At 41.5% G+C, this 25,625-nt stretch overlaps 1 protein-coding gene across 5 annotated transcripts in view; it reads left to right on the top strand.

Moving 5' to 3' along the window:
- The window catches only part of LOC137421045 (uncharacterized), a 71,727-nt gene that overhangs the window by 13,441 nt on the left and 32,661 nt on the right, over positions 1–25,625 (top strand). The window contains exons 1-2 of one of the 5 annotated variants that reach the window (XR_013622414.1): positions 11,489–14,177; positions 16,449–16,768. The exons of 3 other annotated variants lie outside the window; for them this stretch is intronic. The gene's annotated coding sequence lies outside the window, so the exon portion shown is untranslated. Of the gene's footprint in view, positions 1–11,488; positions 14,178–16,448; positions 16,769–25,625 lie in introns of those variants that run through there. One more of the 5 variants, XM_078771978.1, reaches the window with a different exon arrangement.

The raw sequence follows: 25,625 nt of genomic DNA on the forward strand, positions 1-25,625 counted from the left end.
TGTTTCGTTTCCTGGCTTATGGCGGCGTGTCTGCCCGTGAGATTTGCAGTACTTTGGTTTTTACTCGCCACCAAGTTGAAAATTTCGAACTGTAAGTACCCGCCATGTTTTTTCGTTGAGCCTCACGCGGCCCCGGTGTGAGCCTCTCAACAAGACAGTCCTTTTCCCCGTCTCGCTCCATCGCCCGCCCCATCGCACGTCCCATCGCCCGGCCCATCGCCCAGCCCATCGCACGCCCCACCGCTCGCCCCACCTCTGCACACACCGCTGCATGTACCGAGCTCGACTCTCCGCTCTAACTCCTCTATCCCGAGGCCTATTCGCTACACTTGGCAAAAACTTTTATCTTTAAACAACACCACTCGATTGACTCCTGGACTCGTGTCAGGCCTCAGAGAACTTGAAATCGGCGTTGGTCTCCCGAGAAAACGCACAAAGCGAGGCAGGAGGAGAAAGCAGAGAAAAATACTGATTGTGATTTCGCTTCGCGACCAGCGATGGCCCGGCCCACATTTTAATAATTCCTGCGAAAAAGTGTCCCCTGTCTACTTCAATAACCTCATCTATCCCTGCAGAGTGTAGAACATACACAGCACCAAAACAACACCGTTCTGACCTGTATCTCGCCTTATTCAATGCTCAGTCTGTAAGTAGTCCTGACAAGCGAACCGAAATTACCTCTTTTATTCAAGATAACGATATCGAGGTGCTTTTTCTGACCGAAACTTGGCTCCGACCCAGTGGCGACGAAGCGAGGTGTGCTGATCTCACCCCACCTGGATACACCCTGCAGTCATTTCCTCGCTCCTCCAGGGGTGGGGGCATGGCTGTTATTTACAGAGACAACTTCTCTCCCTTTGTCTCCTTCACCACGACTTTTTCGTTCGACCATTCATCCTACGAGCTAGCCCATGTCACCTTCACTCTGTCAGAAAACACTCTTCATTTCTTCTGCCTCTACCGACCTCCACCTAACCGGAAAAACAAGCTTACTGACTCTATGTTCGTGACCCAGCTTCCTAATCTGCTCGACCACTGCAATACTCTTCCTGGTTTCGTCTTGATTCTTGGAGATTTCAACGTCCACTATGCCCAACTACAACATCCTCTCACTTTAAAGATCATTGACCTCCTTTCTACTTTTAGTCTGTCTCAGTCTGTCTCCCAACCTACACACATTAAAGGACACATCCTGGATTGGTTAGTGCACAGATGCGATGATCAGTTGGTGCAGTCCACGTCAGTGACCTGTGCTATCACCTCGGACCACTTATGTGTCACCAACCACCTGAGTATTGCTGTTCCTCGTCTTCAGTCCACCTTCATCACTGCCCGCAACATTCGTGCCATCGACCGTTCCGCCTTTAAAGAGGACCTTCACACCCGTCTCTCTGGCCGTTCCTATGTCACTGCAGAAGACCTCGACTGTTGCCTCCGCACAGCGTTGGACTGTCATGCTCCAGCGACACGGCGCGCCGTTCCCAGACGCAGGAGTACTCCGTGGTTCAGCGCAGTCAGCAACGAAGTCAGGGCTGCCAAAAAGGAACGACGACGTGCCGAGAGACAGTGGCTGAAGACTGGCCTCACAGTCCATAAACAGTTGTATAACATAGCTAAAAGACTCGTCATAAAAATCATTCTGAAAGCAAAAACGTCATATATTTCTGATCGGATTACTAGGAGCTCCTCCTGCAAGCAACTGTTCAGCATTACCAACCGCCTGTTTGCCACCAAAAATAAATCCGTTCTTCCCACTGTGTTTCCTCAAAACGAACGACCCCAACGCTTCCTGCATTTCTTTCACAATAAAATTCAGTCAATAAGAAACAATCTTGACAAGCAGTCACTCCTTTCCTTCGATGATGCTTAACACTGCTTTCACGGACGACCTCTTAGTTCGTTTACTCCTGTTACTGAGGAAATTGTCAAATGTACAATCCTCAAGTCAAACACAAAAACATGTGATCTTGACCCCCTTCCCACCGATTTGTTTATTGAGTGTTTGGACACCCTCCTCCCATTTATTACTGCAGTTATCAATGATTCGCTGACTACGGGTTCATTTCCGCTTCTCTTTAAGCAAGCTCTTGTTAAACCACTTCTTAAAAAGCCCACCCTTGACCTTAACGACATGAAAAATTACCGTCCTATCTCCAACCTGTCTTTCCTGTCAAAGATCACAGAAAGAATTGTGCTATCACAGATGAATGACCATCTAGTTTCAAATAATCTTTTCAATTCTCGCCAGTCCATAGCAGGGCCATAGCACCGAGACTGCTCTCCTAAGAATAACCAATGATCTTCTGACCTCTCTTGACTGTGGTAAGGTTTCCGTTCCTGCTCTTTTGGACTTGTCTGCCGCCTTTGACACGATTGACCATAGTGTCTTAATTCGTCGTCTTGAAATCACATTTGGTACAACTGGTACTCCCCTTTCTTGGCTGATGTCCTATCTTACTGATAGAGTGCAAACAGTTGTTGTCAATGGCCAGAAATCAGCCCCTTCTCCGCTTTCCTTTGGCATTCCCCAGGGCTCAGTCCTGGGACCTATCCTCTTTCTTTTGTACACTCAGCCTCTATTTGATCTTGTTGCCAGACACTCAGTTGATCACCACGCCTTTGCGGACGACAATCAGCTGTACAAAGGAAGCACGATTCAACAAATCGTGCCCACCGTTGAAGTGTTAGAAGGCTGTATTGCCGACGTGAAGGCGTGGATGACCCAAAACAAACTTCAGCTGAACGATGCTAAAACAGAGTCTATGATTGTAAGATCGCACAGATGTCCTCTACAATGTTCACTTCCTACCACTATTCATGTTGGTGAAACCGATGTAAACTTTGTTTCGTCGGCCAAGAACCTTGGTGTGGTTTTCGACTGTAACATGACATTTTCCAAGCAAGTACTTCAAACTTGCAAATCAGCATACTTTCAGCTGCGAAAGATCGCATCCATTCGCCACTTTCTTACTCCTCAAGCTGCTCTAACTCTGGTCTGTGCCCTTGTCCTCTCATGGCTAGACTATTGTAATTCTTTGTATGCTGGCTGCCCTCAGTTTCTCTTGGATAAGTTACAAAAGGTTCAAAACTCTGCCGCTCGTCTTGTCTGTAAGGCGAAGAAGTCTGACCATGTTACTCCGCTTCTTGAATCTTTACACTGGCTGCCTGTCTCTGCTCATGTGCAATACAAAATTTGCACACTATGTTATAAATCATTGTGTGGAGCGGGACCTCACTATCTCTCCGATTTGCTCACTCCCTATGAACCTCGGCGACGGCTTCGTTCAAGCGATGACTCTATGACCTTAGAGCCGCCGCGCACCAGCACCAAGTCGTTTGGCGAGAAATCCTTTTCGTTTGCTGCACCTCTGCTCTGGAATGACTTGCCTTCCTCTGTTCGACATGGTGACTCTCTTCCTGCCTTTAAAACCTCCCTCAAAACCTATCTGTTTCACAAGTCTTTCAAAGTCCAAGTCCTGTTTTCCCTTTGGTTTGAGGTGGGACAGAGATCGAGAGTATGTCTGTGTACATGTGCGGGGGAGGGAGGGGAGGAGGAGGGGGAGTACACATCTGTGGGTTTTGAATGGGGAGCAGGAGGAATAGGGCAAGAGTGAAGGTGTGTCTGTGTGTGTGTATGTTTGTGTGTGTCTGTGTGTGTGTATGTTTGTGTGTGTGTGTGTGTGTGTGTGTGTTCGCATGATAATGTAAAGTGCCATGAGGGTAGTTTACTCTGCTTGATGGGGCTATATAAGACTCCTTTATTATTATTATTATTATTATTATTATCACGACATGAGTACGAAACATTGTGTTCATTCCGCATTTCCTTCCTGGGAGAACCTGGGGGGAGTTGGGGACAAATTTGGAATAAAGAGGGGATGGGGGAGACGAGACATAGAGACGAATTGTAAATACAAGGATGGCTAGGGTAGTGTAGTTAACGGTGGGAGGCATGAACGGGTAGGGCCAGGCTCGACTTCACTCTGCCGGCGTTCCTCTCACCCGCTTGTCATACCTGTGTTTTGCATGTGCCACCGTGTCTTTTCCTGTTTTGCTCGTTGCGTCTTTTCTGCCTCCCCGATCCAGGACCATCACGAGGAACACCTTGCCGTCGCAGCATCTTGCTGCCATCCACACTCACATCCATCCATCCATCCATCACCTTCTGGACCACTGGCTCAGTGGCCACACCCATTTCCATTGTTTCACCTCTTGGCTGCCTCATCATCTTGCCACACATGGATCACCTGTTGAGTGGCACTGACACCACGCATTTGGACCACGATTCGAGTGGCCCTGCTCAAGAAATAAAAAGTGATCCATGTGTGCAATTGTGAAGATTTAGATGGCCCTGATCTTCAAATGGCCTGTATGCCGGTCAGGGCCAGCCAGTTTTTGTTAGCCTGCCTACCAAGGCAAGAAGCATGAAGATGACTCCAGCAACAAGTGCTCCAAGTTTTATTCCTCAAGTCCAGCTCCTGGGTCATAGTTTTTGGAAAAAAAATTGTGTGTAGTGTAAAATGTAAAAATGTTGCCCACCGGTTATGTGTTTAGTTTCAAAATTCCAGCAATACGTGAACAGTATAAGGTTGTGGGTGTGAATCTGTTAGGTAGTTTCTCAACGCATTAGGAGGGACATACAGTCACGTGAAAAAGTAAGTACACTCCATGTAAAGTTTTAACTTTTTCAACATATTTCAACATACAGCTATTTGATCTTCATTTCGACAATATTGATAGATAAAGGTGATATAATATAACAAATATCATGAAACATTTACATTTTGTAGTCCATTGTATAATTTAAATTAACATAAATGCAAATTTCGCGTGTGGAAAAAGTAAGTACACCCCTACATTTATCACTACTTCAAATATCTAAAATTAGAATCATGTGCACCAGCTCAGGTCAAAATGATTAGAACATCGTTGGAGAGGATCTTGGAGGAACCTGTCTTATTTAAACCTCAGACATTTAGTTTGGTTTGCTCTTTGTTGTTGAAGTGTGTGGCGTCACCATGCCCAGATCAAAAGAGCTCTCTGAGGCCTTCAGAAAGAAGGTTATAGATGCCTACAAGTCTGGGAAGGGATTTAAGGAGATCTCCAAACAATTTGAAATCAATCATTCGACTGTCCGGAAGATCATCGACAAGTGGAGAAGATTCCAAACAACTGCCAACTTGTTCAGGCCAGGCCGCCCCAGCAAGTTCAGCCTGAGAGCAGACCGCAAGATGCTGAAAGAAGTCTCGAAGAACCCCAGAATGTCATCACGGGACCTACAGGTAGCTCTTGCCACTGTTGATGTCAAAGTGCACGAGTCTACTATTAGAAAGAGGCTGCACAAATTTGATCTACATGGGAGGTGTTCCAGGAGGAAACCTTTGCTGTTCAGAAAGAACATCAGGGCAAGACTAAAGTTTGCCAATGAACACCTTTTTTTTCTTCTTTTTTTTGTATACTGAATCGAGGCTCGTGAAAGAGCTAACATTTATTTCACAAACAAATCAACCAGACAAACAAAATATACAAAAAGAGGGAGCGGAAGACAAGATGGGGAGAGAAGGGGAAGCACACAACCACAACATTTGAGAGCAGGGAGAAGTGTGGGAGGGAGAGGGCTTGGGGGCAGGAGGCGTGGGAAGGGGGGGGTGGGGGGGAGAGGTATAAAACACAAGGGGACCGAATTTAGCAGGGGTAGAAAAGATCAAGGTTTTGGATGGGGGAGGATAAGAAGATAAGAAAAAGAAGTACTTCAACCTCGGTTACCTGGTACTACTTCAACAGGTGAGCTTTGAACGAGTGGGAAGATTCGCGTGTACGTTTTAACTGGTTTGAAGGTGCGGTTCGACAACCTTCCATGTGCACGGGGACATACACAGCTGCTCGTTTCCACCTCGCTGGAGCTGAGTTACTCTGAACCGAATGGGCCTGTTTGTGTGTGTCCGTGTGTGTCAATGTTTGCGACGTTGGTTGTTATCTACACATGCGGCTTGCAGAGGTGCAACGGATTCCTGCTAGGTCGCGATATATCCACGTGTGTGTGTGTGCACGTGCGTGCGCCATGTTCTTTGTGTACTTATGCTTGAGCGTTCTGATGTGGAATGTGATACAACCGAATGATCGTTGTGACCTCCTCAGTTCGTGAGGCTTTCAATGTTTTTGACAGACACCATCCTCAGGTGTGTAGAGAGAAGCTGAATAGGTCCTTCCATGGCATGGCTTTCCAAATGAACAAGAGACACAACGATAACATTGTAACAAAGTATATAACAATTAATACTCATAACATTAACACCAATAATAAGAGTAACATCATTTGGCAATAATAACGAACCAACAATCCTCCCAGGCCTGCCCAACCTCATGATTGGTCCAATTTAGTAGAAATGCGTACATAATATATAGACGGTCCTGAAGACATTCGTTACATCGGCAAGAGCGTTATAGGCCGGTCATTTTACGAATATACCCACCACAAATTGCAATAGTAATGAAACTTGGCATTTTTGCTTCTTTTGACCCATGTAATAACATAGTAAAAGTCAAGGAATAACGAGGCATTGGAACACATTCATTTCGAGCAACCACTTTTTGACAGTTATGCACGAAAATAAGCTAATAAAAATGGCACAAAATAATGCACTTAATTTGTTATTTCGTTCACATTCTCAAAAGATGTCAGAAATGTAAGTGTTTAAGAGTGTAAGACAGGCCTTATGCCCTGGTTTTACAATACATTTGACATGTAAAGGTATATATATTGAGATAATTGACATTTAAGGTAGCTTTATCCCAATAAAATTGAATTTTTTCGAAAATATACATATCAATGAATTTTGAAAGCTAATATAATGGTCTATCATATTCTTATATCAAATTAGATTTTACTCTAGTCTAATTAGGTGAACAAAGCCTAATTAGGTGAATAAAATTTAATTACACGAACAATGATCTCCATAGCAACGACTTTGGACCTTGGATACGGTCGCTTTTATATAACCAATCTCAAAAAGTGTGGTATCAAAAGATTCGGAATAGCCTATAGTGCAATCCAGCTGAGAACCAATCAGAAGCCTCAACCAGATAATCCCTGCCTCGCCTCGCCTCAACTGCCGAAAGGGTACTTGGTTGCTCACTGAGCCTGCGAAAGTTGCTTGTTCGCAGGCTCAGGATGATGGCCCTCAGGGCACTACAGGAGATGACGAACCAAGTGAAGACGCGATAATGCAAAGCATAGATGAGGCACAGGCAGCCATGGATCCGCATGATACCGAGGCAGGACAGGCAGCCATGGATCCGCGTGATACCGAGTCAGGGTCGCAAAGTGTGGGAGCTGGCCCAGTTGACCTGTGTGAGCTACGAAACCTGTATGATTCATTGTTGAAGGGTGAGGGTTGCACTGAAGATATCCTTTCAGCCCCGGTTCTGGACTCTGTTCGTGACATCATGAATGTTGCTCGACAATCGAAGAAGGATCTGCGTACAGCACAGCTATGGCTGCAATACATGGACATGATAGACATTCTGAGGACATTCCTGAGGTCGGAACGCACTGGTGACTGGCGTCTGCACGTGCACGCTTTGCACGACATGTTGCCCTACCTAGCAGCTGCAGGCCACAATCTGTACACAAAATCTGTGTACATCTACCTGCAGCGACTGGCACAACTGTCTATTCAGCATCCGGAGGTCCACCATCAGTTCCAGAATGGATTTCACGTAGTGCGGCGTTCAGATCGGTACTGGGCCGGCTTGTCCACAGATCTTGTGATCGAGCAAGTGCTCATGAGAAATGTGAAAACCACAGGGGGACTAACAAGGGGTCGTGGAATGAGCGAGCCGCAAAGGATCACGTGGCTGCTGTCCACCCCCATATGTGCAGAGGTCAACATGGCTTTGCAAGAGTACACATCAGTGCAGTATGGGACCAGTGACCAGCACAAAGAACAAAGCGCAGCTCGACAAGGACGGGACACAGATGACACGCACAAACTTATTCGCTACCTGTCATCAAAGGATCCCTTTGGAAATGATCCAACTCTGCAAAGCATTGACACTGGCATCACAGCTGGAGATTCGGTCAATGCTGACCAAGCAGCGTCAGTCGGCAGGAAGATCTTAGATGGAATGCTTGACAAAAAGGTTCTTGATCACACGTTCAAGAAGAAAGATCAGGTTGTGACTCTTGACACACGTTCATCATTGAAAACTGGCAGACAATCCGTTCTGATAGATCCACAACTGTTGTTCCAACGTCTGAGTACGGCAGGATCACGCTGTGATGACCTCAAAGATGTCTTCAAGTACGAACTAAGCAGTTTCCCACCAGCACTGTTTAAGACCACTGATATCCTGCTTGAGGCCGACAAGCCAGCGCTAGCCGAAGCCATTTGGAAACAACTCCCCCTTGACGTTCGCAACACAGTGCTGCCACAGAATGTGCAATATGTTCTGGATGGTGGGGCATTGCTACACAGAATTCCTTGGAATTCTGGCGAGACATATGGAGGAATCGCCAGTCACTACGTGCGATATGTTGGAGACAGGTATGGTAACGCTGTCATACTGTCATAGTGTTCGATGGATATGTGAGCGCACCCTCCACCAAAGATGTAGCGCACAGCAGGCGCGTTCGATCTCACAGCAGTCCCCTTGTCAACTTCACAACGGACATGGTATGTACTATGAAGAAAGATGACTTCCTTGCCAACCAAACAAATAAACAACGTTTCATCAATCTACTGAGTGATGACCTTCAACGGCGGCACAACGCTGTTCATCATGCCAGGGCAGATGCAGATGTTCTCATAGTGGAGACAGCCATTGCATGTGCAAACACCAAGGACACCGTGATAGTTGGCGACGACACCGATCTTCTTGTTCTCCTTTGCAGTCGTGCAGGGCCCACATCTCACAACCTGTTCTTCCGACCTGAGCCTAAGCTGACGTCAAGGAGGCAAGCAAGATGTTGGAATATCGAGCAAGTGCAAAAGACACTTGGACGCAATGTTTGTGACAAGCTTCTTGTTGCACATGGACTCCTGGGTTGTGATACCACGTCAAGAATTTACTCGATTGGCAAATCAACAGCCTTGAAGAAGCTGAACTCCAGTGCGTATTTCTCCGAGCTTTTGGCAAACTTCAACACTCCTGGAGCGTCAAAAGAGGATGTCATGACAGCTGGAGAGAATGCCCTGGTTTGCTTGTATAATGCCCAGCCCGGGGAAACACTGGACATGCTGAGGCTTCAACGCTTCCACCAGAAGGTTTCAACAAGCACTGTCAGAGTTGAGCCTCGTACCCTGCCCCCTACATCAGCATCTGCAAAGCAACATTGCCTACGGGTGTATGTTCAGGTTCAGCAGTGGCAAGGAGTTGCCATGGATGCCAATGGTTGGGGATGGGCTATCCGTGACGAGAGAATGGTTCCCGTGATGACCGAGATGAAGCCTGCTCCAGATTACCTTCTAGATGCCATCCACTGTGGCTGCAAAACAGACTGCAGCACCCTACGATGCAGCTGTCGCAAGTACAGCCTGGAATGCTCTTACGCATGCAGTGAATGCAAAGGACTTCACTGTTCTAATGTGACCTTGTCAGAACCAGAAAGTGATCCAGAAGAAGAATAAGCTCTTAGGTTGGTGCTTGAATCGCAGTTCATTCAATTATTAAATAAAACACTTTTTTTTTTTTTCAATATATTTTTTTTTTTCAATATTATTTTCAATATTATTTAACGATTTTTTTTGTATATATACACAAAGAATTAAGTTAAGCACCCCTACACAACGAATTAAGGTAAGCACCCCCTAATATATATTCTTTGTGTATATGTATACATTGGCATATATTCTAAGGTATGTGAGATCAAATAATGATTGGTATGACATTAGCAATTATCCATTGATGAAATGCAGATGAGTGCACTCATCTGTGACGCCCATCGCTCGTGCAGCACGATCACGTGGGTCCTACACACGTTATTGACGCAAAGATCGCTAGAGGTCTTCTCAGAACAATGACTGTACGTTAGAAAACATAAACGTCATCCACACTGTCCGTGATGGACCTATAGCTCCATACTTAAATTGAGGTGAAAATATGCCTAAAATTCCCAAAAAATTTCACCTTAAATTATTCAGAATAAAATATTGAAAACAGCATGATTGTTATGTTTTTATGTGACCATAATATCACTTCTCCAGAAAATATAGCAATATCATGGGTATATTACACTGTTTTGACGACAACAAACTTGTAATGTGCGAGGTTGTAAAAAAACGGGGGGGGTGCTTAACTTAATTCTTTGTGTATATAGTACGATATGAACTTGTTCACATAAAGCCATTACATTGCAGGCCTCAGGGACATAAAATTGCAGGATCTCATAAGGATTTAGCACGGAAACAGTTTTTGGTCTGAAAAATTTATGCAGATTTTCGCTTAAAACCTTCTCTTAAAGATTGCAAAAATTGGAAATGTTCCAATGCTCCGATTCTCCTTGACTTTTAGTATGTCATTCTCCACTAAATTTGACATTGAAAAATGCATGTTTCATTACTATTGCAATTTGTGGTGGGTTCGACCCCAAAATGGCGTAGATTGACTGGACTATTAGACCGGCTCGGAAATGCCTGGTCACCAAGCTGAGATTATTTTAAAAATGACGGAATAACACGATAACACAGTAATTGTGATGGCAAATATACGCAAAGAAATGACGACCGCTCATCATCGACGAGCTAACGAAACTTCGTCGAAATGAAATTCCATTTCAATGCGACTATTAGAACCGACAGCCAACAGAACCCTTCATTGTGAGGTCACCAATGGGCGTGACTGTGTGACGTCACAGAACGACAGTTGAGTTGAGCATAGCGATGGAGCTACCCCCACTATCAAGGCGGTCCCGATCGATACCCAGGCTTCATTGAAATTTATGCGGGAAATGAAGGATGGGTTGGAAAATAAAATGGACGCTCAGAGTGAGCGATTAGAAAAAATGGACTCCCGAAGGAATGAATTGAGGGGGATAATAAGGGGATGTCGTGAAAAATTGGATGCGGAGATTTAAAGAAACGAAAACCCCATGTGAGCAAACGAATGAGATAAAGAAAGAACAAAGGAATGACTCACATGGGGCCCAGGAGGAGCCAAGGGTGGCAGAAATTCGATCTGAACGGGGGAGTTAAATGGGACAATGGAGGAGAGTATGGCCCATGCGGATGTGCACGAAGCTCAGGAGCAGGGAATTGCACCAGGAATGGCAAAATTGGAATCGCAGTGGAAAGGAAATTTGTAACGAAATGGGGAATGTGAAAATTGTAATGGGGAATGTTTCCCACATCAAGGCCTGGAGGTTTATTGGGACCGGGTGGATGTCACAACACCCCAACTGGGGGATGAATTTGGAATGGTGCAGCACCAGGGCGGTGGGGCAGAGCAAGGGGGGATAACAATAGGGGGGGGGGGTCCGGGTAATGGAGCCGGACCGGGTATTTTTTGGGGACGACCTGATGGGGCCAGAAATGATTTGTGATAATGTAAATGATGTCATCTAGCGGTGGGAGACCTGGGACAGTCCCATGGAGGTAGAGGGTGCTCAGCTCCAAAGGAGTCAGGGGATTGAGGTGAGTCGGTCCGAGGAGGCGGTTGAGGTGACCGAGGGGACCCTCACTACGAACCATGATTGGGTACAGGAGGCTCCGAAATTGAAGAACCAGTTGGGGGAGTGTGTTGGCTCCGGACTGGATTTGGACATTGGAGGATCGGGAGATAGAGCTTGTGAAGATTTGGTCCCTGCGGGGAATTTGGACCAGCTGCAGGGAGGGGTGGAACAACCTGAGGGGGTTGTTACCTGCAGCTGCGGTTTGGCAGTGGGAATGAAATTTTTTTAAAGGAGAAAGAAATTATACTTAAATGGGAATTTGATTTGGAGCAGCCTTGGAGGGAGTTGGTCCCCGGGCTGTGGAATGTGGACCAGGAGAGGTCATTGGGGATGGCCTCGGGCAAAGGTTGCCCCTTTGGAAAATTTTTATTGCCAGCCAGCCGGGGGGCTGTGCTGGCGAGATTTGGACGTGGGGTCCAGCCAAGGGTGGCATGGTACGACCTGGGCCCCATGGGGGGTCTGGTGGAGTGTGGCGTCCCTTGTCCATTGGGGTGCTGCCCGAGCATTTGGCTCGGGTCGGCAGGGTCACTAGACCTTGGTGGGGGTTAAGACCTCCAGGGGGTCCGAGGTGGTTTCTCAAGCCTGGGATGGCAAAGATTGAGGACCACTAGCGGGAGGTGTTGTGGGTCGCGCTTTGGTGGTGGCACCATGGACGGCCAACTTGGGCCTGACGTGGTGACCACCCAGGCATGCGGCCTGACACCCTCTTCCTGAGACTATGGGACAGCCAGCATGTGGTGACCTGCCATGCTGTGTTGGTCTGTGGACGCGGGTCGAACCGCATGGACAGGGATGGAGATAGCCTGCCAGACAACCATTGGGGCATCTGTGGAACATGATGGTGAGAATGATCTTCCACAGATGTCTCGTTATGATTTATGGACTCTCGGTTTGGGAAGAGAGCCATGGGATTGATGAATCGGGAATTTGTAAAGTGCCGAGCATATGGGCCATGCTCGGCTGGCATGTGTATGGCAAAGCATCTTTCTTTGGTGAGGTTAGGAAAATGTGAAAAAATGTTTGGCATGGGTATTCTAAGGTTAGATGTAAATTTAAGGGTGAATTTTGAAATGGCATGGTGGATACTGACAGCAGTGTCACCATTATTGATCCAGGTGTGTAGACCAAAGTGTTGGAGGCTGTGATAAAATTGACATGGTAGCAGGACACAGCTTTCAACTGGTTGCGGGGGCGACTGTGCCGATATTTGGGATGTGGAGTCATGGGGATGTAGTTGGGTAGTCTGGGGGTCAACGTGGTGCTGTGGGTGTCCGAGGTGTGTGGACCATGTCTTCTGGGTGGGTCTCCTGGTGGAGCATGGCTGTTGACTGGACCTTGGTGTGGTAAAGTGTGGGTGGGCACTGGGGGCTGCATGTGGTCGGACTGGGGGATGATGTGGAGGTGCAGAGGACGTGGCTGTTGGGATGCCACGCACTGTGACCATGCCTCCCAGGTCCGAGGCCTTGGGGATGGCGGAGTTGGTGGCAGGTGCTCACCACATTGGCCAGCTGGGGCTAGTGCAGCTGTGTTCCTTGGGGGGGGGGGGGTGCGAAGGATGGATGGTGGGTCATACCCATGTGGACACTCATGGGCCGTGCCGTGTTGGCGTTTTGACTGCTCGGCTTGTCCCGATGACCCTTGCATGGTAGAGGTGCGGAGCTGTCGTAGCCACAGGTAGTTGTGTGGTGATAATCACCGTTGGATGCGGATCCACATACCTGCCAGTATAGTGGGGAGAAACGTAAAATTTGCTGAAATTTGGTGGGCCCAAGGATACATTTTGGGATTTTGAGGGTGGATGGCACTTTTGGACCTGACCAACCGGTAATTACCTGCACATCAAGGTAGGGTTAAGGCCTTGATGGTTACTGTCCCAGGCTTCAGGACTGGCTATGTAAATTGGGGGACATGTAATTTGGAGTTGCGGGCGGGTGAGAGTGATGACATGGCCGGTGAGGGGGATGGAATGGGTGCCACAGAGTCTTGTGGGTGGCGTTTGTGTATGTGTAGAGGTTATGTGTTTTATGTGGTCGTGAGGTTGGAAAAAATGGATGAGTGATGATTGTTAAGTGATTATTGTGTTTTGAAAATGTGTAATGGTAAAATGTGAACTGGGGATTTCACATGAAGCAGGCCATGGCAACTCTTTTGCAACATCTTTTTGGTACCATCTTCTATGGAAATGTGTTGAGAATGGAATGACAGCGGGGGAGGAAATGTGTTTTGGAGATCTTGTGGTTGGGGAAGGTGTGTGTGCCCGCAGGTACAGATCAAGCTCTGAGGAGCGATGCCTGCGGCCCCCCTCTGCGGCAATTACCCCTGGCATCCAGTGGTATCTGGAAATTGGAGCTCGTCGGTGGAGGATCTGGTTGGGCGCCGTGGGTTAAAGGAGACTCCCGGTGACCCGTGTAGCTGTGCTGAAGCAGGAGGCAACGGAGCCTGGTGTGTGGAGACCCTCACCGGCGGGGTAACGGCGGAAAGGGCTGTTCGGCTGTTACGGGGCCAATAGGTAAAAAGGGGGGGGGGGCAATGAACTTGTAAGTTGGTTGACTTGTTTTTGGGACTGCGGGCACCACAGCCGGAAGCGCCCCCACCGTCTGACTTGTGCGGTACCTCCCCGCTGCCTAGTTGAGAGAAATACACACACATGAATGACATCAATGCCATGGTCCTGCAGGGGGGTGAAATACGTGCTTGGTTATGATTTAAGTGTTAATAATAATAATAATAATAATACATTTATTTTGTATAGCGCTTTTCAAGAAACCCAAAGACGATTTAACATGGTACGTAAAACAAAGACAAAAGAGACTAAAACTACATAATTAAATAACCAAAACAGAAAGGAAGGAGAAGGAGAAGAGACGATCAGTGGTTGAATGCTGTGTTGAACAGGTAGGTGGGTCTTGAGTGTTTTTTTTTTTTTGTGTGTGCAGAGTCGAGGCTCGTGAAAGGGCTTGTGAAAGAGTGATGATTTGAATGTGGTGATTGAGGAGGAGTCTCTGATGGTTTGAGATAGTGAGTTCCAAAGTGTCGGAGCAGCGATGGAGAAGGCCCTGTCCCCCCAGGATCTGAGTTTGGTCCGGATGGGGGGGGAGGGGACAGGAGGTTAGCAGCAGCAGAGCGGAGGGTGCAGGTGGGAGTGTGTCTGGGAAGGAGGTCAGTCAGGTAGGATGGGGCTTATTATGAAGGGATTTGTAGGTCAGGAGGAGGATTTTGCACTGGATTATCTGGGAGATGGGGAGCCAGTGGAGCTTATGAAGGACGGGGGTGATGTGGTCCCGGGCCCGGGAGTGGATGCGTAGACGGGCAGCGGAGTTCTGAATGTATTGAAGTTTATTGATAATATTTGAGGGTGAACCATAGAGGAGGCTGTTGCAGTAGTCCAGACGGGAAGTGATGAAGGCGTGGATGAGGGTTTCTGCAGCTGTGGAGGAGAGGGATGGACGGAGACGGGCAATGTTTTTCAGATGAAAGAAGGCTGTCTTGGTGATCTGTTTAGTGTGTTTGTCGAAGGAGAGGGTTTGGTCAAAGATGATGCCAAGATTCCGGATGTGAGGGGAGGTGGATACTGGGATACCGTCGATATTGAGGGTGAAGTTGTGGGTGGATTTGGTGAGCGTTTTTGGTCCAATAATGATTATTTCGGATTTATCACAGTTTAGTTTGAGGAAGTTGATTTGAAGCCAGGATTTTATTTCAGTGATGCAGTTTGTCAGGATAGAGTGGGTGACGGTGGAAATTGACTTGGCGGAAATGAAAAGCTGGATGTCATCGGCAAAGCAGTGGAATTGGAGACCATGGCGACGGATTAAGTGACCAATGGGGAACAGGTACAGGATGAAGAGGAGGGGACCGAGAACTGAACCTTGGGGGACACCTTGGGGGAGGGGAGCGGTGGGGGATTTGCAGTTATTGATGGAGATGAACTGGTGCCTGTCGGAGAGGTATGATTTGATCCAAGAAAGGGCAGTGCCAGTGATGTTAAAGGTGGTTTCAAGTCGGGTAAGGAGGATGATGTGATTGATGGTGTCAAAGGCGGCGCTGAGGTCGAGAAGGATGAGAATGTTGAGGTTACCGGCGTCGGAGGAGAGAAGAAGATCGTTGGTGATTTTGAGGAGTGCAGTTTCCGTACTGTGGTTGAGGCGGAATCCGGATTGGAATGTTTCATACAGGTTATTGGCAGAGAGGTGATGTTTGAGTTGAGTGGCTACAGCGCGTTCCAAAACCTTTGACAGAAAGGGTAGGTTGGAGATGGGTCTGAAGTTATTTGGGGTGTCAGGGTTGAGTCCAGGTTTTTTTCAGAATGGGGGTGAGTAGGGAGATAATGGGGCTTCCAGGACACCCATGTATTTAGATGAGACTTTTCCCCAAACTGCCCATTTTTCCCCTGATTATCGTGACACCCCTTTCTCCTTTTACATGTAAGTGAATGGGGGAGTCCTTACTTAACCTCCAAGGACCACGCGACATTCAAAATTCCTCATTGATCCTATGAATATTTGCTCATTTTCTAATTTTTAAAACAACTCCATTCTCTTATGGAACTCATCCCCATCTAGGATATTGATAAACTTTACATTAAGCACCTTTCTCTGTGCGTTTATAAAATGATATGTTTCACGGAGGGACCTGGTCTGTCCTCCTCCCGATCCACATACCATTTTAAAATTATAATATTTATTATCCGGTTGATAACCATCAAAGTTCTCACTCCACTCTAATATATTTTTCTTCCCGCCCTCCATTACCCCACTTAACAAATGAATACGTTTATCAGTCTTGAGGACCTTCTGACCAGTGATCCTCCCAACCTCTCGGATCTGGTATTTCTCACACTCATTATGTTTTCCATTTATATACCAAGGTTGATTACACCTCCACCCTTTAGTCTGGTTAATACTTGGTTCTATCATTTATTTATTTATAAAAAAGGCGGCGGTAGCCCTTAAAATTCCGAACCCCATTATCTTATCACTAATATATGGATGGTTGTTGTTTAATGGCTTATCAGTTTTGTTTTTTGTAATTCTTGTGAGTAAAATGAACCCAAGATTTCTTCCCCATTCATATCATATAATTTGTAAGTCCAAGGGACTGTATCCATTCCATCAACAATTTTAAATAATTCATTCGTCCACCTCTTTGTATAACCTTTCTCAAAATGGCTTTTCCATCTGTATATTCTTACAATATCACCAACTTTGAACTTGGGCTTTCTCAAATTAATCTCCTTTTCATATTCTAATTTTGTAAATGTTTCTGATGGTTTTGATTTTGTTGATGAATGGAACTGTATTATTGTAATTATCTACAATATTCTGGATTAAATATACCCATTGTTGAGAACCGAGTTGTGTGAATTTTTTATATAGTTTCTCTTTCAAAGTGCGATTAAAACGCTCAATAACAACTGCCTTTCCTTCATTAAAGGTGCTGTATAATTTAATATCCTCCCCCTTAAGAAATTTCATAAATATTTTGTTATAGAACTCTGTTCCCTCGTCAGTCCATAACTTATTTGGTTTCCTTTTATCCCTATCAAATATTGACTTAAAGGCTGACATTAAAGTATTACCTCTCTTGTTTTTCAAAGGAACAACCCAGGCAAATCTACTCCTCAAATCAATAACGGTTAAAGCATACCTGTATCCCTTATCATTATTTAGTTCGATTAAATCAGCGGACCATATGTGGTCGGTGTATTTAGAATAAACTTTCCTTCTTTTAAACTTTGTGATTATAGGTTTATGTAATTCATTAGCCAAAAGCTCCTCAGTCTTGATAACATCATTAGAGCCGAATAGTTTTTTGAGGGTGAATAACCAAGACCAAGTTTCAATTTAGCACTTATCATTTTTTTCACAATAAACCTATCAACTTTCTCTCTCAACGTAGGATTTCGTATCAAAGACAAATTATACAACATTTCTCTGTCTGCTTCATGTTTTTCATCCAATGTGGTGGTATCCCCATAAGCAATATCATGATTCATACAAACTTCATCAACCATATTTATAGGTTTAGACCAAGGTTTAGGATTGTCAGCCTCATCTAATCTTTTATCCAGGTTTGTTCCTGGACCACAGAAAGAATACCCTGGAAGGTGTAATTCCCCTGGAATTCCAGTTGTTGTAAATTTACTTCCTGACAGAAACTTTTGTATGTCTCCTCCACTTTTAGGAGAGATAAATTGGCACTTTTTAGAGCCACACACTTGACATATTCCTTTTTGATAAACTCTATTATTTTTAGCTTTAACATAAGAGGTATTTTTAGATTTAGTTTTCTTTTTACATTTGAGACAATAACTCATATTTATTTATCAGAAAAATTCCGACAGAGTATCAAAACCTTTTTGGTTTTTAACATATACATTTCAATCTTTATTTTTAAAACATAAAGAATCCTAAGGAATGCCTTCACTCTCTCCTCCATTTATTTACAAATAAAAACTAACTAAAGTCAATAACACCAACATCATCAACCACGTAATCTTTTCCTTCTTCTTCTTCTTTATCCCCACTTTCTCGTTTAAATCTCCTCGCTGAACTCATCTCAACCATTTTTAAAATCATTATCTTAGTAAGAGTCGTTAATTCTTTATTTTCCTCTTCGGTGTGTTGACATTGATTTATTTGCTGAAATACACTCAATCTTTTACGAATCTCACTGATTTCCATCTTTTTATATTTTTCCTCCCTCTCTCTTTGCTCCCTCTCCTCCTTCTCTCTTTTCTCTCTTTCCTCCCTCTCTTCCTTCTCTCTTTTCTCCCTTTCCTCCCTCTCCTTTTTCTCCCTTTCCTCCTTCTCCTTTTTCTCCCTTTCCTCCTTCTCCTTTTTCTCCCTTTCCTCCTCCTTTTTCGCCCTTTCCTCCTTCTCCTTTTTCTCCCTTTCCTCGTTCTCCTTTTTCTCCCTTTCCTCCTTCTCCTTTTTCTCTCTTTCCTCCTTCTTTTCTTCAACTCCTTCCTCATCCCTTGCTACCCTTGAGTTTGAACCCCAAAGAATATTATACATATACTCATCTGGATTTTGAGATATTCTTGTATCAATAATTATTTTTCTCATAATAGGATACCAATAAGATTTGTTGAAGATTTCTAAAAGAGTTTTATATTTCATAACTTTGAGAAGTTCATTTTTATTTAATACTTTAAACAAGTCTCAAATTTGTGGGTTTAACAATATCAGTATAAGGCCAGTTTTTTATGACAAAATTCCCATGTATATGCTCCAAATCATAAGGTATGTAATACCGAGCACCCTTTTCTTGTAGGTATCCTTGAATACAAAAATTATAATTCTCTTGTAGTCTTCTTCCTGCCATTTATGTATCAGAAATATAGGTGAGATTAATATTATGACAGGTTATACCACCCCATCTTCCCACTACCAAATCGGTTTGTATTCCTCGGCTTTCTATCCTTATCTCATTACCTTCCTTCTTTGTCATGCTAACCACCGCTATACTATCATATATTTTTCTTTTCTTAAAATTATGTATTTGTTGTTTACTAATTGTACTTCCACATAAATCCTTATCCTCGCCAAGCGGATAATATTCTTCTTTACGAGACTGATTCAAATCATGTAGGTCTTCTAAATTTATTGAAAAATACCAATTATACCCGAAAGCAGGCATATCATACCCCCATTTATTAATTCTATCAATACTATCAATCGCATGTTAACTATATGTCCTTCTTTATAAAATTCAATTGTAAGCAGGTAGTTAAATTGAATGAGGAAAGGTGTATGGTCAGTATAACCAGGTGTTGTGGTTGTAAATTTTACTTGTTTCACAAAACGTGCTGTTTTCTTTAAAAATATATATTGTGATAAATCACTAAATCTAATTAAGTCATTCGCATCTGCAGGGTTTGGATAATTGATTAATTTATAAGTATTCTTCATATTAATATTTTTACTTATACTATATTTTTGTCGTTCAGCCTGTGCCTTTGTATAATAATTTGATAAATCAATATCCTGAGAGGATTCTCCAAAGATAGAACCATCTTTTCCAACATAAGTCATTTATATTAGATTAAAAATGATATCATAAAAATTTTCATTGTTGTTGAGTTGAAATAATACATAGAAACATAATTGACCACAACATTTAGAATTAATTTCTTGAACTTGAAATGTTTGATAAACACCATTCTGTAAGAATTGTATTACTTCAACAGGTGGTGGCATACCATAACTATCAAAATCATATTTATCCTGACTATTATGAATACAAACCTAATGAGAACCATTTTGTGTGTCTAAATTCATAATAATATTTTTTGTATTTTTATTTATATGTATTAATTCATCTCTCATACAAATAACCACATTATCAATTTTTAGTTTTTTACAATACTTAGCTAGTTCAATATTTGACGTTGTATTCTTTCCAAATTGTTTAAACCATTTATTCATTTATTTATGAGAAAGATACAATCCATTACCCCTTTTAGTTAGTTTAACACCCGCTTGAGCGATAGAGGAAAGCATATCTCCAACCAACAATCTAGCTTTATCAGGTAGACTTTCAAGTTTTTGAGCAAAATCTACAATTACACCACTTCCACTAATTTGTTTCTCCAACTCCTTGTTATGTCTTTCCAATTCTTTTTGAGCTTTTAGTTGTGCCTTCCTTTCGTTAGCAGTTTTTACCGCTGCTGAAATACCACCAGTCAATGCTCCCGCCGCATTTAAACCAGCAAATAAAGGAATTAGAAACGGGAGAAATCCTCCTCTTGACTCGTCTATTGAATATTTCTTTAACATAGGTTTTGTCATTTTAATTTTAAGTGAACCAGTATCATTTAGTGTTTTTACTTGTGTGTGTGTGAGGAAAACATCAATTCTTACAGCTCCTTTTCTTTGAATTGTATTAACATTAATTAATACAAGGCTTTTGATTTTGAATACAAGATGTTAATTTATTAAGATTGATTTGATTAACATATACCCTTACCATTTATTTATGAGAAAAAATCTATGTGATATTAATCATAACACCATTATCTGTATTAATCTGTAATTCTGTTTCTTCCAAAAGCAAACAATATGCGTTAACTTCTTCATTCTCTCCTCTTTCAATGTATAGAGAAGTATCCACTCTATTAGACTTTATAGTTTCTTTTTGTGAACTCAGGTCAATTGTATAGATTGTATAAAGTTTTTTAAATGCAACCATATCCAAAATAGGATCATTATTACCATTGCTTTCACACACCTTTTGGTAAGACTTGTCGGCTTCCCCATAATCATTTTTTTCCCAATCAATTTCCAATCTATCTCGTGGATAAAATGTACCATCAAGAGAAACCCGAAGTTGTTTCACCTTAGCATTATCACTCAGTGCATTATACTTATCAGTACCCTCCTCTCCATCTGGTTTCTTAAAAATGAGCCAGAGGTATCGGGGCTTTCCTTGAAGAACACCTAAATTCCAAGTGTAGGTAGTGTGTTCCAGTTTAACGTGTTGACATCTTCTTTTAAGGTATGATACATTTAGTGGGGTCTTTGAGTTACGTCTTCTATTTAACATCTCTTCCGTTTTAAGATTAGGAGTATATTCACTGATATACCAACACAAATCATTAATAACAAATTTATTGTTGTCTCCAAAAGCATTTTCAACCCCAAAAAGCAACCTATTTACATTATCATTCCTTTGTAGTTGAAATCTAATTTTAAGACCATACAAAACTTTATCATAATCACAAAATCCAAATATACCTTTCAGAGGTACTGCTACAGTAAAGCTATTCTCTGGTTTTGTGTCATCATTATACATTGCCTTCCTTTGACTATAACCAGGGTCTGTGTTTGTACGCGTTGACATATCAGGAATAAAACCTTCAACAGCTCCCTTACCCATTCTATCACTAAACGAATATAGTGCAAATTTCATCATTTCAGATGTAGCAGAGACATAATCAACCGCTTCAACCTCTTGTGTTCCAATATACAGGCAAACACTATCAAACATTTTCCAGAAGAAATCATTTACGAGTGTAGCATTAGTATTATTCGCAGCCTTAGTGAATTTAAATTTACACAGCAAGAAACTATCAGCTATATTCAAGTAAGTTTGTTGATTATTTATTTCAAAACTTTTTGTTCCGTTTGAATTCCAGTCTGTTCCTGTTATAGCATTTACCTTAAAATAGTCTTCCTTTTTCGTGGAGTTTGAAATGATAATTGTATCATCCAAATCATAGATACTATCAATCGCTTCCATACTTGTATTTATATAGTATTAAAATCGTTGAAACCCAGACCCGAGTATTTTAATGATTTTTTGCCGTTCTTGTGAAGATAGTTGAGTTTTACCTTTTTAAATTTCTTTGATTGCTTGTAATTTATGAGACTCCTTTTGAGCATCTTTTATACTCTTTATAGCACCCGCTACATTTCCGACGACAGAAGCAGTTGAACCAATTAGGTCTTTATGTTTAAGAATGGTTGAACCAATACCCATAAGAGTATCAATTATCCCATCTCCTTTATTTCTAAATTGATGTCCCACACCCCGTTGTCTCTTTTGTTTATAATAACCTCTACCCATACCTTTATAGTATGGTGAAAGGAACATCCCATCCCCTGTAATTATTTTATATTTTCCCAACTCGTGTTTTCTCACAATAACCATTATTTATTTATCAAAAAAAACTTCACGAAGGTGAATTCTGATGGATATAATTTCTTCATTAAAGGAGATCATACGATTATCTTGATCGGTTATCCTAAAATTTACTCTGTATATGGTTTTTCCTGACACAGGTAAATAGACAAGATTTTTTGGTTCCATATTGAATTTATAACCAATCGGTGTTGAGTATGCGCTGAATGAAAATATTGTATTTGTTCTTATTCCATCGTTATAAGCACCATCAATCAAATCACAATGAATTAATACTGAATTTATACCGGAGGATATTTGAATGACATTATCACTGTAAGACGTCCCATTAGTTTCAATCTTTTTTGAAGAGAAACCCAATAGCTCTCTGAACGAATTTTCAATCGTGAAATCAACTTTATAATTATTTTAAAGTTTAATCGTTGATTTTGAAGTGTGTTTTTGAATATCTATTACCATATTTTTTGATTCATCACCTTTTTCTTTCATAAGGCGAGAGACTTCTGAAGATATTTGAGAAATCTCGTAAGCTCCGGGTGAAACGGTTATAGTTTTATATCCACTTCCTGGATTATAAATAAACTTGTTGTTTTTCTCTGTGATATTAAACAAGGTATTATAAGTTTCCATCGACAATAAAGATGCCTCATATGAGGTAAAGGGGTCAAGTTGTAGTGGGTAAGGGAATGATGCTGTGTAATCACTCGTTGTAAAATTAAAACTAAGAATTGTGCTTCTCATCTTATTTAATATCTAATAAAATATCTTTGTATTGACATTTATTAATTATTTTCTTATTCATCAACTGGTCTAAAATGGCGGATGTTTCATTAAAACAATTGTTGTTTCCAGCCTTCTTACTACCTAACAACAATAATAGCCTATTAACTAATTGTGATGGGTCATTTGGAAGAAAACTAACACCCGAACCAAGCTTACTTAAAGCATCAATAATATGTTTCTCCTTCTCATTCTTCTTACTTTTACCAGCAACAGAAACTCCATAATCAAGTGCGTTTAGCAACTCAATATACTCTTTATCTTCCTCTCTTTCCATATCAAGCGGTTCATCAAAATAAGGTGAATTAGCATGTCCATCTTTTGTTAGAAGAAACATTAATCTTGGGGTTAATTCAACATTTGGTTGGTCAGAACTTAAGAACACCAATTTATCATTAAATATCAATAACTTTTCTTTCACAAGATGGAACTGTGCTGGTTCTTCTGTTGGAATGAGACCTGCTCTGGTTTTTGAACCCTTCAAATATTCATTGTTTTGAAGAGCTTCTACAATATAATTGGAAAGTTTATTTACCTTCTCAAGATGCCGAAATAATCCTTCATCATCATATTCTAATTCTCCAAGTTCTTGCTCTGTCATTTGACTAAAATCTTTGATCATTTGAAGTTTTTTGGAGTAAATTCTACCGTGGGGACTGTAGGTGAGTGTTGAGTTTTCAAAAGTGGTTTAAAGAATTTCTCTTGTTTTCTTTCAAAGACTTCTTCGCCAGTCAGTTTTTGTCTCCGTTCCTTCTTTATCCCTTCCTGTTGTTTAACAACTTTTGAAACTAATTGTTGATGTTCCTTAAACTTTCTTGCTCTTTCTTCGGCATTCATTTAGTATTGAAAAATATCATTTAATGAATTGTAAAGGTCAATGGGAAAATTTTCCTTTTCTTCATCATTATAGTAAATGTGTTGAAATAAATCCTTTTCTTTAAATATTTCATCAAATTCTTTATTGATATTAATACGAGTTGTTATTTCTTCTTCACTAATACTTGTATCTCTGCTTTTCATACGTTTGCATTGAGTCTCCTCATCGATATCAAAACCGAATGATAAAATCTTAACTCCATCACCACACAATTATTTAATAATTTGTCTCATTCCTTCAGGATTAGTTTCTAAAATCCAAAGACCATTAGATTTTACTTTATTTAACTCACTCTTACAATGTGAATATTTTGTAGAACCAAGAGAGACCTCCTCAAATATTTGACCTTCGTTCCTCAATGGCATATGTTCCTCCATTGAAATGTAGTAATAATCTTTCCCTTCTACTTCTCCTGGTCGCTTTGCTCTGGTTGTAGTACTCACAAAACGAATCATAGGGTGTTTTAAAAAAAAACATACAATCTTTTCATTTTTACTATTCAAGAGTTTATATTTATGAAAGTTCTTTCCTGAAGCAGATTTACCCACAAGATTAATAATAATAGTTATCATTTATAAATGTAATTATGTTTAAAATAAAAATACATCCTTTAATATCTCATCTTGTTTCACAACAATATATTTATATTTTCCAATCGTGTGTTTCATATAATTTTCAAATTCCTTTTTACTACATAACGTAGAGCAATTATCTCTCCAAAAATTATTTACATCTATTGAATTTAACTTAAATAAAATAAAAGTATTGGCATTGTTTCTTATTGAGCGTCGAGGGAGTTGAAAATATGACTGACTAAGATAAATACAATTACAAGAAGAATGTCTCCCTCTTGTATAGTAGCTGTCCATTACTGTTTGGTTTCTCTCATTAACACAATCATCAAAGATGACGAGGTTCTTTTTTGATTTATCTAAATCTTGAGGTGAAGGTATATCATCCGTATTATCACTGAGAATACAAGTTACGGGTTTTGATTTTGATTTCTGTGTATCACAAAATAGTTGTATTATATCCTCAATGTTGTAATCATTTAGTTTGTTTTGAAGTTTAAATAAACCGATAATGTCTTCCTTTTTAAGACCCGCATTAAAACCTTGTGATAGTAGTTGATACTCGGGTTGAAACTTGACTTCGTAAAAATTATTAAATTATCATAATCTAAAAAGTTGGGGGTAAGGAGCATCTTTAAAAGCAAACAGGTTTTTCCACATCCGCTTGAACCAACTATTAGACATCTCAATGAATTTGGAATGTTTTTATGGTTATTAAATTTTATCTTATTTTCCCAAACGGGTAAAAAAATCATTCATTTATATATTTGGAAAACAAGTCATATAACTTTTTTTGAGCTATTTTAGAAACTCTATATTTTATCCTGAGTTCGGGTTTAATTTCAAAATAATTCATTATTTTATTTATATAGTATCTTGTATTAACATTTCCATTAAAATTATTTTGAATAATAAATATCATTAAACCCTTATACATTTCCTCAATAGAAATAGTCTCTTCCCTTGAAAGAAATGGTGTATTATCATCACAATACTTAACATTCATCTCTCTTATTAATCTTGTAAAGTAATTCATTTTTGGTTCTAATTTAAAAGAGTTATATATTTTTTTATATGTTTTATT

This window comes from Myxine glutinosa, chromosome 2 (assembly GCF_964187855.1).
Source record: "Myxine glutinosa chromosome 2, kmMyxGlut1.1, whole genome shotgun sequence".
In the NCBI taxonomy this organism is placed as follows: Eukaryota; Metazoa; Chordata; class Myxini; order Myxiniformes; family Myxinidae; genus Myxine; species Myxine glutinosa.